The sequence below is a fragment of the Rana temporaria genome, chromosome 1, assembly GCF_905171775.1.
Source record: "Rana temporaria chromosome 1, aRanTem1.1, whole genome shotgun sequence".
Lineage (NCBI taxonomy): Eukaryota > Metazoa > Chordata > Amphibia > Anura > Ranidae > Rana > Rana temporaria.
In genome coordinates, this window is record NC_053489.1 from 247,897,528 (window position 1) to 247,912,954 (window position 15,427).

Sequence of the window (15,427 nt, forward strand, 5' to 3'; positions counted from 1 at the left end):
ACCCAGATGCATGCCACTCCCAGTTCCCTCCAAAGCCTGGCACCCCAGTGAGCACTGGAGGGGCAGAGCAGGGAGCTACTCACTGTCATCGCTCTCTGCTCACTGAAGACGGAGAACCGAATGATCAGTAGTCATGTGATCACTTGGTTCTCAGTCTTAGAGGCAGCGGGACAGATGCATCATCGGACCAATGCTGGATCACCTAAGTGAGTATAAATGTTTATTTTTTTTCAACCCACACTTCTCTTTTAAAGCCCTTACATGTATCCAGTGTAGTGACTAGCCTCAGGTGGTGCACAGAGATTAAACTAATCTTCATACATACGTTGTACTTGTTTATCTGTGGCCCTCTCTTCTCTACATTAGCTCAAAGTCCAGAATTTAGACAGCTTGTCAAAGCTTCTAGGGGCAGAGGGTGGGGAACTGAATTCACACACTTTACAGCTTACCATACACATTATAATCTCATGGAACAAGAGAAAAGTTCTACCCCGAACCATGAACTTTATTGAAGTCTATGGGAGCCGAACATGAGAAATCAAAAGTCCCCATTTTGAAGGCTTATGTGCAAGTAATTGGCCATAAAAATTATATGGGGGTCCGGGTACTGCCCTGGGGGACATGTATCAATGCAATTTTTTGAATTTTTTTAAAACAATCATTTTTAAAAGAGCAGTAATTTTAATGATGGTTAAAGTGAAACAATAAAAATTATAAATTCCTTTAAATATAGTGCATGGGGGATCCTCGCCTGTAAAGTGGCACATCTGTAGCATGTATAGAATATGCTGCAGCAAAAAATGTATTTCTAAAGGAAAGAAAATACCCAAATCACATTTAAATTGACTTGCGGATGCAATTGTCAGCACTCAGCTATTTTAAAAAAACGAAAAAAAACTGTGTGGGGTCTATTTTTAGGGGAACCCCACGCCAAAACTAAAGAAAAAACTCATCCCCTCCAAAATCCATTCCAGACCCTTGTCCAAGCACGCAGCCTGAAGGCCAGGAAAGGGGGGGATGAGCGAGCACCCCCCTCCTAAACCATACCAATCCACATGCCCTCAAAATGGGGGGGGGGTGCTTTGGGGCAGCGGAGTATTGCACCCCAGGGTGAGGGGGGATTCATCCCACCAGTTAGCTCTAATAGTTGAACTACTTCTATCATTGGACTATCACAGAACAGAAGAATACATACATGATTGGTCTAGGTAATTGCAGAGGCATCCAGAAAGGCATATTATCACTGAAACACAAAAGATGGAGAAACAGTATTATTCTACAAATTTTATAGAAAAAAAAAATAAGAAAAATCTGACTATATTGGTCAGATAAGGATTATACAACCATATAAAAACAATGTGTTTATTACAAAACAAAATTTAAATACCATACAATATACTGTATATGTATGATTATAATTTAAAAACAAATATGTATGTGTTTGCTTATTAACTGAGTCAATTATACATTATTGTAAAGTAATTAATGTTCAATACAACATAACAATGCCAAATGTAAATATAAATCTTCATGAATCAACGCGTTTCGCTAGAAGTAGCTACATCAGGAAAATAACACTAAGAAATACATATAAATAACTATTGAAATAGTTATTACATATTACACGTACAACATTATATACAGGGTGCACCTCAGTCCTATAGCAACACCAGCATAAAGATGACCCCCTGGGTGGCCAACGGAGCATACAGAGAGGCCTATGCAGTGGTCAAGTCCTGGGGAAAAAAGTGTGGGAACTCCCACCCAAGATCCACTCCCCCACCAAAAAAAAAAAAATCATACGCTTATATGCATAATTACTAAACCGCAAGTTCTTTCTAAATCCTGCGATAACTCACGGCAGACCTCCGCAATGTCTCCTGGGAACAATGACAAAAGCTCCCAGGAGACATTGCAGCATCGAGGAAGTGACGGAATACCCGCACACTACGCGATGAATCCATATACAGGAAGCGACTAGTAACATAAAGGATTACTAAGGTTCGCCTACCCCTGAGAGTGACTCGAGCTGGACATCGCCACTTAGTGAAGGATTGGCTCGGGCGGGTCGCCTGCTCGAGGCTGCTCTAGTCCTGCAAAGGGAACTGAGTTCCTGCTGTGAAAAAAGTGCAGGAACTCCGTTCCCACGCGTTCCCGCAGGACTTGAGCCCTGGGCCTATGGAGTGGACTCCAAAGCACCTACATGAAAAAACTACATGATCACTGATATCCATAGAACATACAATAAAATACAGTATAGACCTCTGAACTAGACAAAGCAGATGTATTATTTTGGCCATACTTCTCCTATGGGTCACAGGAGTGCAGTTCTGCACTCCTGTGACTCAGCAAGGGATAAACACATCTTCTGATGTGTTTGTCCCTTGCTGATTGGCATATTCAGTTAATACATCTTGTATGTCTAGTCCAGAGATTTATATACAGTATTATTGTATGTTGTATGAATATCAGTGATCATGTAGTTTTTCCATGTAGGTGCTTTGGTTTTTCACTCCATCGGCCACTCTGTATGCTTCCGTGCCCACCAGGGGATCATCCTTATGCTGGTGTTTCTCTAGTACTGAGGTGCGCCCTGTATATGATGTTGTATTTGTAATATGTAATAACTTTTTTTTTTACAATATAGGTTTTTATTTTATGATCAAAAGTAAACAGTTGTACAATCATACTAACATTTGTACATAAACTTTAGCATAAAAAATGCAACAATTAGTATAATTAAATTCAACTTTCAACTTCATTAGTTATTTGTATATATTTCTTAATGTTACATATTTACATAGTTAGCTTGAAAAAAGACACAAGTCCATCTAGTTCAACCAACCATTTTTTCTTTTTAGACAATTGCTGTGTTTTTTTTTTTCATGTTTTCTGATCAAGCTACTTCTAGCGAAACGCATTCACTCATGAAGATTTATATGTAAACTTGGCATTGTCATGTTACATTGAACGTTAATTGCTTTACAATTACGTACAGCTGACTCAGTTAATGAGCAAACAAATAAAACAAATTTTGTTTTTAAATTATAATCATGCATATACAGTATATTGTAAGGTACCGGTATTCTAATCTTATTATGTAATAAACACAATTGTTTTTATATGATTGTGTACTTCTTATCTGGCCACTATAGTCAGATTTTTCATTTTTTTTTGTTGCATACATACTACAGATGATGGCATTTTTATATCATTCTACAAAGTTTATTAGAAAAATAGATAAAAACACATAATCTTAACAATGCATCTATAACAATGGATCTCAAAGATGTAGTAATATCTAGTACTTATACATTATAAATGAAAATTATGATGATTTTTTCAATTTTTTTATATTTTAAAGTTGCAGTTGTCTGGTTAATGCATTGCTTTCAGGGATGAGCTTCGTATTCGAGTCGAACTCATGTTCGACTCGAACATCGTATGTTCGATCATTCGTCGAAATACGAACAAAACAGGTCGTTCGCGCCAAATTCGAGTTACGTTTCATAGCCCATAATTCACTGCGGCATCGCTGGCTGATGATTGGCCAAGCATGCACTATGACCCGCATGCTTGGCCAATCACAGCTTGCAAAAAACGGAGAGCCATAATTGGCCAAAGCCAGTGTGGCTTTGGCCAATTATGGCTCAGGGGGTTTAGTACACGCCCCACACTATAAAAGGCCGCCTGCAGGTCGGCCTTGTGTAGTGTGTTGCGGTGGTTAAGAGAGGACAGAGAGAGTGTCATTTTTTGCAGGTAGATAGAGCAGGCAGGCAGGCTAGTCAGTTAATGTTACAGTGTGTAGAGAATATATATACATCCCAGGTGTTGTACATATATTTATACACTGTATAGTTTAGCTAGATCAGTTCTTTCTAATTTACTGGCAGGCAGGTGATTGTGCTAGCTGCAGTATTCTTACGTGGTTTATTGCCTGTGTCCTCTGTAGTTTGCACCTAAAGCTACTTGGTGTGTACTGGCCTTGTGCTCTGTAGTTTGCACCTAAAGCTACTTGGTGTGTACTGGCCGTGTGCTCTGTAGTTTGAACCTAAAGATTCAGGAGCAGTGATTTTAATGATGCTTAAAAAAAGAAAAAAAAAAAGAAAAATTCCTTTAAATATTGTACCTGCTGGGTGTCTATAGTATGCCTGTGAAAACGTCTTTGAGAACCCGGGTCTTGCCCCAGGGATACATGTTCCCTGGGCCAAGACCAGGGTTCTCAAAGATGTGTTCACAGGCATACTATAGACACCCAGCAAGTGCAATATTTAAATGAATTTTTCATTATTTTATTTTTTTATTTAAGCATCATTAAAATCACTGCTCCTGGGAAAAAAAACGACAGTTTTTAAAACTTTTTTTCCATTGATACATGTTCCCTGGGGCAAGACCTGGGTTCTCAAAGACATTTTACAACAATAACTTGCATATTAGGCTTTAAAATTAGCACTTTTGAATTCGAATGTTCGAGTCCCATAGACGTCAATGGGGTTCTAAATGTTCACGCGAACGTTCAGTCCGTTCGAAGGTTCTGGTGCGAACCAAACGGGGGGGTGTTCGGCTCATCCCTAATTGCTTTATATAATGTTTTGTTTCATTTGAACATGTATCACTGGGTGTATACTTCAGTCTATAATTTTTTTTTTCCAAGAAATGTATTGGGTTTTTTGCAAGTACATGGCACAAAATACATTTTACAGATTTTGAAACGCAAGTTGTGGCGTAAAAAACATTCATGAGGAATCAAAACAGGTAATACATATTAATACAGGGCATCACAAATCACAAGAGGTATCCTCATCTAATATCCTAATCCCGTCAGGGAGACCTACTAGAGGAAAGGTGAAGACTCTGCTGGTCAGTAGGCTGAGAACAGGGGGGGATCAGGGGTGAGGGTTCCAACGTGTGTATGGAAAGGCACTGGACCATTGAGCAGCATCCCCGCACCTGCCCACCCCAAAAGGGAACACACTGTGGGCGGTAGGGGGACCTATGATGCCAAACTGCATGGGGGCGGTGAACAAGGTCCTTTAGTAAGCTGAGACTTGACAGATAAGATGGGTGGTAGGTAGTGTTGCTCACGAATATTCGTATTGCGAATATTCGGCTCGAATATGGCATATTCGAGTATTCGCGATATATTTCGAATTTCGCGGTGAATATTCGCTATTCCGAATATTCGCATTTTTTCAATTTTATTTTTAAAACAGATCACATCCTATCGACGTCTAAAAGCATTGCTGGTATGATTAGAGACCCTGGGCCGAGTAGCTAAGCTGAGGCGATCCTTTTATGTTGCCGAATATAAAAAAAAAAAATTGCGAGATTTCGCTAATGCGAATGCGAAAATGATTGCGAATTTTCGATAACTGTGGTAGGAGAACTCTGATTGTCTCTGATGCAAAAGGGGGGGGCTTTGTGTATGTTTCTGTTATGAATATTTGTATGTTTGATATTATTTTTTTTTGTAAGAAGGAAAAAATTGCGCATACCTTAAAAAAAGGGGAGAATACAGCAGCAACTCAAAAATGTTATACAACATAAATTAATACAAGACAGAAAATGGAGTCGCTCTACAAGAATAAAAAATATGTCTAGTGACAAGACATGTGGGCAAATTATAAAATAAGCAAGCGCAAATAACTTGTGAAATACACAGTGAAACAAATATATAAAGAAATATAGTCCCAATAATAGAAAAATAATCTTTCATAAAAATGTCTTTGATATGTGAAGTGAAAAAAAGTCCAAAGCATGCAGCATGAACGTGTTCAATCTTCAAGGTGTTCAAACGGCTGTGACAGATGGATAGAGTAAAGAATCACCACCAATGCAAAACACTTTTTATTTTGTATTGTAAAATATCACGAATATTCTGAGCCAATCAGAGTGCTCCTTCCGCATTTGTCGAAATTTCGCAATTATTTTGTATTGTAAAATATCACGAATATTCTGAGCCAATCAGAGTGCTCCTTCCGAAATTTCGCCATCAATATCGCATTCGCATTTTGCGAAATTTCGATACAATATCACGAATATTCTGAGCCAATCAGAGTGCAAAATATCACGAATATTCTGAGCCAATCAGAGTGCTCCTTCCGCTGTTGTCGAAAATTCGCAATTATTTTCGCATTCGCAATAGCGAAAATTCGCAATCATTTCATTTCGATAAAATATCACGAATATTCGAATTTAGCGAATATATCTCGAATATTCGACTATATATTCGAGATATATCGCGAAATCGAATATGGCGTATTCTGCTCAACACTAGTGGTAGGGGGGGAAGAGGGGGAGGAGCAGAAGTGAGGGAAGGCGACTAATAGACTATACGGAACCGGCACCATCCACCGTAGTCGGCTGCGATGAGGAGAGAGGTGACGTGGGAGGAGTCGCAGGGTTCAAAGTTTCCCTATAGTGTATCCAGCAAGCCCAGGTGTGCCTGAATTTGTCATGCCTGTCTTAAGCTTGGTGTATAAGCCTTTCCATCTCTTCAATCCTGCCCACCCTGGACTTCAGTCTATAATTTAAATGTTGCCCCACACATGACTTCAGTGCAGCACAATGTACAGATAGGAACCATCTGTGCATTGTGTTTCAAATGAATAAGCAGCATTAACACGGTGCTTCTAAATGCTCGCAAACACATTGCCATGATGCACTGCATTTTTTTTCACAGTGCACTGGCGATTAGGGTGCAATTCTTTTGAAATGCTTTCGCCACATATTTTGTGGTGGTCACTTTATGTACTATATGAGAATAAATTAATATGGGAGATACTGCTTTGTAAATTTTCAGAAAAATTCTGGACATTTTGTGACAATAAACTGTCAATGGAGGTGTTCCATGTACAGAACACCTCCAGGTTGCCATATTGCATTGAAAATTGCAGCGCTGCAGTGTGAAATGGAAAGGTCGTTTTTAATAATCTTAAATTACAATATGGCTTGTGTAACAAAATTATATGCTTTAATTCTTTTTTTCTTTTTGGTCCAAAAAAAAACAATATAGAAAGTGGTGGGCATCACCTGCTGCATACATGGTAGCTTGGCCAATAAATATGGCCAGAAAGTGAGTGCGGAGTCACATTAAAAGGCTTGTAGTGTCACCCGTTTGCCTTTCTACTTTTCTATGTTTTAGACAGAATAAGGCCTTGTGGTGCACTAAAGAGAAAGTAAAAAGTCCCATCATTGGCAGTGGAAGTACAATATGCCACATTGTTGGTGTCAATGGGATGAAAAAGCCTAGTTGTTAGTGGGATAAAAAAAAAGACCTGTTGCTGGTGTCAGTAAATTATAATAGGCCAGCCTTCAAATTTTCCACTCGCCTACGCGCATTTTGCGAGTGGAAAATGTTTCTAAGGCTGCAATGATGGCACAGGTGAGGCTGCAATGGTGGACACAAGTGAGGCTGCATTGATGGACACTGGTGAGGCTTCACTGATAAAGTTGTTAAAATGTATTTTTGTAGCTTAATTCTGCATAAAACATTTAAGTGTAATTTCATAATAATTTAATTTAAGATAATTTATGAGGGCGTGATTAGGGGCAGTGCAGGGTAGGGATCGGTTGGGGCAACTGGTGGCGAGTAACCCTTAAGGGCTGGCTAGTAGCTCAGGACTTGAAATTTTGAGCCCTGTAATAGGCCATGTATTTGATTTCAGTGGGCTATAAAATAACACCCTCATTGGTGTCAGTGGGATAAAATGAGCTCAATAGTTGGAGTCAATGAGATAATATTTGCTCCATCATTGGAGTCAGTAGGGTAAAATTAGCGCCATCGTTGGAGTCAGTGGGATAAAATAAGCCCTGTCTTTTGTGTCAAAGGCAGTTGCGGCTGGTGATGTTTTAGAATGGGGGAGCGCCAGACCCCGCCCCTCCTTTTTGACCCCTTCAACTTCTCATAAGCCCCACCCCTTATATAATCCACCCACTCCATCCCTTGTATTCCACTAGCTTCCACCCATAGTGTCAAGAGTATTTAGCGAGAGAAAAAATCAATGCAATAAAAAATTAAGAAATTTCTACATTGCTTTAAATAGCTTTACAATACCATGATATAACATCATATGTGACAGAATCATCAAAGACTGCAAATAAAAATGTCACTATAAAACATATACTCAAATTAAAGAAGGTTTTTAAAATATTTTAAAATCAAATTTAATTGAAAGTAATTAAAATTAAATTAAGTCCAATTAGTTAGGAAACAAGTGGGGTTTCATCATACAAACAGCAATGTGCAAAAATCTGTAGCCCATAGCAACTAATCAATACGCACATTTCATTCTTCTGGTATAAATTATGCATTACATATTTTAGGTGCTCCTTTAAATGCCCATATATTCATTGGTTACAGTTATGTATGGTGGTGGGTGGTTCATGGAGAGGGGTGCAGAGTATATGGTGGTAAGTGTTACGTGTAGGAGAGGGGTGCAGAGTGTATGGCAGTACATGTAGGAGAGGGGTGCGGGGTGTATGGCGGTGGGTGTTACATGTAGGAGAGGGGTGCGGTGCAGAGTGTATGGTGGTAAGTGTTATGTGTAGAAGACGGGTGCAGAGTGTATGGCGGTACATGTAGGAGAGGGGTGCAGGGCACATTACATGGGGAGGGGTGCAGAGCACATTATATAGGGCACAAGATAAAAGGCAGCTGCTGAACAGTGTAGAGTTAATTGTATATCCCATTGGAATGTAGCTGATCAGCTGTGCCTGTGTTGGGGGAGAGAACAGATAATATCCCTGCCTGACACAAGGTCCTGTCTCCCCACTCCACTCTGACGTCACTTCAGGTTATACCTGGCATTTATTTTCTTAAAAGCCATTTAAAAAAAAAATTCTGACTGCCTGGGGGTGGTGCCGCGCCCATGTGCCCCCTATGGATGGGCCGCCACTGGTCAAAGGAATAAATAAAACTTAGCTTTGGGTGTCAATGGTCTAAAATAAGACCTGCCATTGGTGTCAGAGAGATATATAAAGCCCTGTTGTTGCTGTTAGTGGAAACAATAAGCTATGTTGTTGGTGTCAGTCGGATAAAATAAACATCATTGCTAATGTCAGTGGAATAAAATGAGCCCTGTTGTCAGTGGGATTATATAAGCCCTAACATAGGTGTCAATGGGATAAAATGAGCCTCCTCTTTGGTTTCAACTAGATAAAATAAATTCTGTTGATTTCAGTGGGATACAAAAGCCCCTTTGCCAGTAGGAGTAAAAATAAGCCCCATGGTTGTTGTCAGTGGAATTAAAATGGGCCTCATCTTTGTGTAAGTTGGATAAAATATAGTCATGTTGTTGGTGCTAGTGGCAGGGCCGGATTAACAATGGGGCTGATGGAGCTGCAGCTCCAGGCCCCTTTCTCAAGATAGGCCCATTTGCCCAAAAAAAAAAAAAAAAAAAAGATTTTTTTTTTTTTAAAATCGAATTTGGGGGGTTGTAGCTCGATGACCAGAGGTCACAGAAACCCCACATTTGGGGGTAGGCATGGGAAGATCTACCCCACAACTGGTTAAAATATGGGACGGCTATCATTTATGGTTCCGGAGATACGGGCCTGCTTGCACAGCCTGTCAGAAGCTACATTCAGAGCGGCCAATATAAATACAAGCTGACACACTGCAGCAGACTGATAGGATCACAGTGCTTATAATAATTATTTGTATATTACTCATGGTAATTAACCCCTTGCCACCCAGGCCAATTCTGACACTTCTCTACTACATGTAAAAATCATCATTTGTTTTTTGCTAGAAAATGACTCTATGGTGGTCTTTGCACTTTTTATGTTGCAGGGTACAGAGCTGCACGATTCTGGCTAAAATGAGAATTGCAATTTTTTTGCTTAGAAGATAGATCACGATTCTCTCACGATTGTTGTAACATCATCTTTCACATAAAAAAAAAAAAAAATGGGCTAACTTCACGGTTTTGTTTTTATGGTTTTTATTATTCATTGAAGTGGGAAAATGCAGTGTGACATAACATATTGCAGCAATAGCCATTGTATTTCCTAGAGTCTCTGCTAAAATATATATAATGTTTGGCAGTTCCAAGTAATTTTCTAGCAAATAATATTGCTTTCTAACTTAAGAAACAAGTGTTGGACTTTAAGCGGTTAAATTTAGTTACAATGTTAGTTAGTTACAATGTTTCATTTTGTTTACAAACTTCGCAGACTGCCCAGATTTGTTCTTTACACACAGAAGTGTATCCCTTTGACCTAAGAAGGAAGTGTTAGTTACAATGTTTCCTGTTAAAAACTTGGCAGACTGCCCAGATATTTTCTTTTGACAGCTGAAAGTCTCTCCACTTGTTATATGAAAGAATCAGCAAACTCTGCATTGGAGATCGTCAGGGGGGTTGAATCGAGATCACAATTTTTTTTAACAATTAATTGTGCAGCTCTAGCACGGTATTTGCGCAGCAATTTTTCAAACATGTTTTTTTGGAAAAAAATGTTTCATTCATTAAAAAAACAGTTAGTTAGTTAAGTTAGCACAATTTTTTTTGGTATCCTAAGCGATGCTTTACATTTTTTTAGGTTACATGTTTAGAGTTACAGAGGAGGTCTAGTACTAGAATTATTGTTCTCGCTCTAACGATCGTGGCGCATGTAACCTGTGTGTATCTGGCTCTGATACTACCAGTGCCTACCCAGCCACTGACTAGTATCTCTCCCCAGCCTGTCCCCACACACCCTCTCACCTGCTGACCTGTGGATGGGGGAATCACTCCTGCAGTGTTATTGTGTTCTGCCAGTGCGTACAATGATCAGTGTTGCTAACTTTAGCTGGCAGCACTGATTGTTTTAAGAAAAAAAAAACAGGCTGGTTGTACTCAAGTTGATTAATAGATTGACTTGTGTAAAACCAGCTAGCCCATACATAGATTGACTATGGCTGGTCTCTGCATAATTGGCGTAATTTCAATCCATGTATGACCCGCTTAACCACTACTCAGTCCCTAAATATCCTTCCACTCCTGTACATAGTGCTCACTGTCATACTCTCCACACTCCTCTCCTGTACACAGTGCCCACTGTCATACTCTCCACACTTCTCTCCTATACATAGTACCCACTGTCATACCCTACACACTACTCTCCTGTACATAGTGCCCACTGTCATACCCTCCACACTCCTCTCCTATACATAGCGCCCACTGTCATACCCTTCACACTCCTCTCCTGTACATAGTGCTCACTGTCATACTCTCCACACTCCTCTCCTATACATAGTACCCACTGTCATACCCTACACACTCCTCTCCTGTACATAGTGCCCACTGTCATACCCTCCACACTCCTCTCCTATACATAGCGCCCACTGTCATACCCTTCACACTCCTCTCCTGTACATAGTGCCTGCTGTCATACACTTCTCTCCTGTACTTAGTGCCCACTGTCGCACCCTCCACACTCCTCTCCTGTACATACTGCTCACTGTCATACCCTCCACACTCCTCTCCTATACATAGTGCCCACTGTCATACCCTCCACACTCCTCTCCTATACATAGTGTTCACTGTCATACCCTCCACACTCCTCTCCTATACATAGAGCCCACTATCATACCGTCTACATTCCTCTCCTGTACATACTGCCCACTGTCATACCCTCCACACTCCTCTCCTGTACATACTGCCCCATCATACCCTCCACACTTCTCTCTGGTACGTACTACCCTCTGTCATACCCCCTCACTCTTCCTGTACATACTGCCCATTGTCATACCCTTCACACTCCTCTCCTGTACATAGTGCTTTTTTCCGTACCCTTTGAACTCCTCTCCTGTACATAGTGCTTTTTTCCGTACCCTTTGCACTCCTCTCCTGTACATAGTGCCCACTGTTAGACCCTCCACATTCCTCTCCCTCACCTGCACATACTTCCCACTTATATACCGTCCATACTCCTCCCCTATGTCGCTTACCCACAAAAACAGTTCTTTAAAATTATACTGAATATCCTCAATGTTACCAGCTCTAGAATGGACACACTTTTGTTAGTTCAACTAAAGGAAATATCAGTTCTCATATTTGTTCTGCCCCATTATTAGTACTCATTTAATTTTGTGATTACTACTATGATGTATAGAGGAACATCGGGGATCTCGGCTACTCTAAATATAGCACTTATATAAAAAAGTGGCCCTGAAAATATTTTTTAAATGTTGGCAACTGTGCACTTAGGCACTGCCCAAGGGCCACCGTCCATCGGGTCAGTAGGGGGCCCCATGAGAGGCTCCTGGGATCCTGTGATAATAAAGCAGTAGTAAACTTTCCTGACATTACTACTTTTTAGAGGCCCTGGGGTAGGTTATGCCACAACGTACAAGTATGCACAGCATATTAGCACATTAGTGTACACTTCAATTTTCAGACTGAGCCCTCCAGTGCTGCGATGAATCAGGCGGGGCCTGGACACTTTCACCTTCACCCGGTCTTCCTTCTGGGTTCTGTGCCTTTGGTCACTTGCCTTGGCTGGGCTGCGTTCATGTCATTCCCACGCATTTATTTATTATTTATTACACCCCATTCACACCTCCGCGACAAAACGCCCGACGCCGGCCGCTCGTGCCGCTGGAGGGGAGAATTCCCATTGCTGTCTATGAGATGGTTCACATCTCATAGACGCCGTACACCTGCGGCATGAAAAAAAGTCCCGGACCCTTTTTTTCAGGCGACATTGGCGTTCGGCCATACAAAGCAATAGGAAGGATTTGTAAAAAAAAAAGTTACACTATTCGCGGCAAAATACGCCGCGTACGCGGCGTTACTTGTCGCGGAGGTGTGAATGCAGCCTAAAAGGCCCCACCAAAATCCTCAGCACCAGGCCCATGATGTTCTTAATCTGGCCCTGGCTAGTGGGAATGAAGAAGCCCCACGGTTGGTTTTGGAGAGTAAAAATTACCCATCGTTGATGTCATTTCCAAAAAAAAAAAAAATAGGCCTCACATCATTGGTGACAGTGGGAGGCAAAAAAGCCCCATATTATTTGTGTCAGTGGGAGAAAAATAAAACCCATTTTGTTGGTGTCAGTGTGAATAAGACCAATATTGTTGGTGTTTGAGGGAGGAAGACATGCCCCATAACACTGATGCCAATGGGAGCAAGTATAAGCATTGGTGTATTTAATGGGATGCTGTTCTGCCTCTTAGCTGAAGCCAGAGTTATACTCGAGATCACTAAGGACAACTTAGGATAGTGGAAAAGTGATAACTGACAAAAAAAGGTCAAAGTAATTTGTAAAACTTGTAATGTCACCTCTGGGTTGGCCTGTATTTACAGAAGTCTTGCTTTGATTTTTGTACTTACCAAATAATACTGCACAGCTAATCAACATGTCAGGAGATTCTGAACGTGACCTCAGGGAGCCTAGGAAAGTAAAGTCATATACACATAAATTGACTCACAATTACCACAATGACTTATAATGAACACGGTGTAGCATATAACACTTATCGCTGCAAAAAGTGACATGACAAAACTAGATTACAGCAATGTAAACTGTTCCCAGGTAAAAAAATCTAATGTATTCCAATACCAGCAACTTTCTTTTCCCAAATGCACAATCTCTATCCTCACACATGTATAATCAGATACACATTACAGGGGATCACAGCTATGAAGCCCTCCAACTTTCACTGAGTCTGCCACTGTATAGATCAGTGTTTCTCAATTCCAGTCCTCAGGCCCCCCCAACAGGTCAGGTTTTCAGGATTTCCCTCAGATGAAAAGGCTGTGGTGATTACTAAGGCAGTGAAACTGATCAAATCACCTGTGCAAAATAATGGAAATCCTGAAAACCTGACCTGTTGGGGGGGCCTGAGGACTGGAATTGAGAAACACTGGTATAGATTAACACTACATAATGCAATTGGAATTTACTCATGTTACGTGCCAAACACATCGAGTTCCTCGTCAAGTTCAGTGTTGAAGCCGCCGAGGATCTTGGCGGGCCGACTTTCCTCATTGAACAACAAGGAAATAGAGAACATGTTCTCTATTTGGCCCGACGAGTTCCTCGTCGGCTTCCTCGCTGAAAAGTGTACACACGACCGAGTTTCTCGGCAGAATCCAGCTCTGATCGAGTTTCTGGCTGAATTCTGCCGAGAAACTCGGTCGTGTGTACGGGGCCTCAGAGTTGAAAGTATATCAGGATCCAAAAAATGTTTTTGTTCATTTTGGATAGAGTAGGAGAGAGTTAAAGTGCTATCAGGTTTTATTGCCATTTGTGTCTTATTAGAGAGATTTCTCTTCACTTCCTGCCATGTAGACTTAACAGGAAGTAAGAGAATAGCTTTCCAATATTAGGAGAATCAAGTGTGTCCCCATTGGAAGATTTCCTCTCTACTCTTGTTTTGGTGGCAACTCAAAATTTTGGTATCACACTCACTATTATTCCCAGTGACATTGGTGATCAATATGATGATCAATACAATTAGAGAGAGTGACCTTCCCAGTTGGGGACACAAAATGTACCGTATTTAAAACACAACATGAGTTGTAACCTACTCAACACTCCATCCACATTTTTTTTAAATGTTTGTCTTTAGTTCTATTTTGCATAAAAAAAATACCAATCATCGTATGTGTGACATGACCATTAGTTGTGCCTGACACAATCTCATCACATTTAAGACTAAAACAGTTCCAATAAAGTGTTTTTTGACCTAAAAAAAACAAAGATTCTGTTTCTTTAAAGTTTTTTTTTTTTAATGCACAGTGCTTGTACTGTGTCACCTGACCCCCTGTATCCCCTGATATACCTGGCTGATCCTGCCTGGTTCTGCCCCGCAGACCCCCACAACTACTGGACAAGGGTTGTGGGGAAGAGGCCCTTGTCCCCATCAACATGGGGACATCCTTCCCATGTTGAGGGCATGTGGCCTGGTAGGGTTCAAGAGGGGGGGGGCGCTCTCTCATCTCCCCTCTTTTCCTGCGACCTGCCAGGTTGCGTGCTCAGATAAGGATCTTGTATGTATTTTTGGGGGGACCCCTGCGCCATTTTTTTTTATTTTGGCGCGGGGTTCCCCCTTATATCCATTGAATTTGGGGGGACCCCCACACAATGTTATATCTGTGTGTGTGTGGGGGGGAGAACTCCTGGCTAATATGTGTGGGGGGGGATAACTCTGGCTAATATGTGTGGGGGGGGAGAACTCTGGCTAACATATGTGGGGGGACTCTGGCTAATATGTGTGTGTGGGGGACCCTGGCTAATATGTGTGTGGGGGGGAGAACTCTGGCTAATATGTGTGTGGGGGGGACTCTGGCTAATATGTGTGGGGGGGGGACTCTGGCTGCAATATGTGTGTGTGTGGGGGGGACTCTGGCTGCAATATGTGTGTGGGGGGGACTCTGGCTGCAATATGTGTGTGTGGGGGGGACTCTGGCTGCAATATGTGTGTGGGGGGGACTCTGGC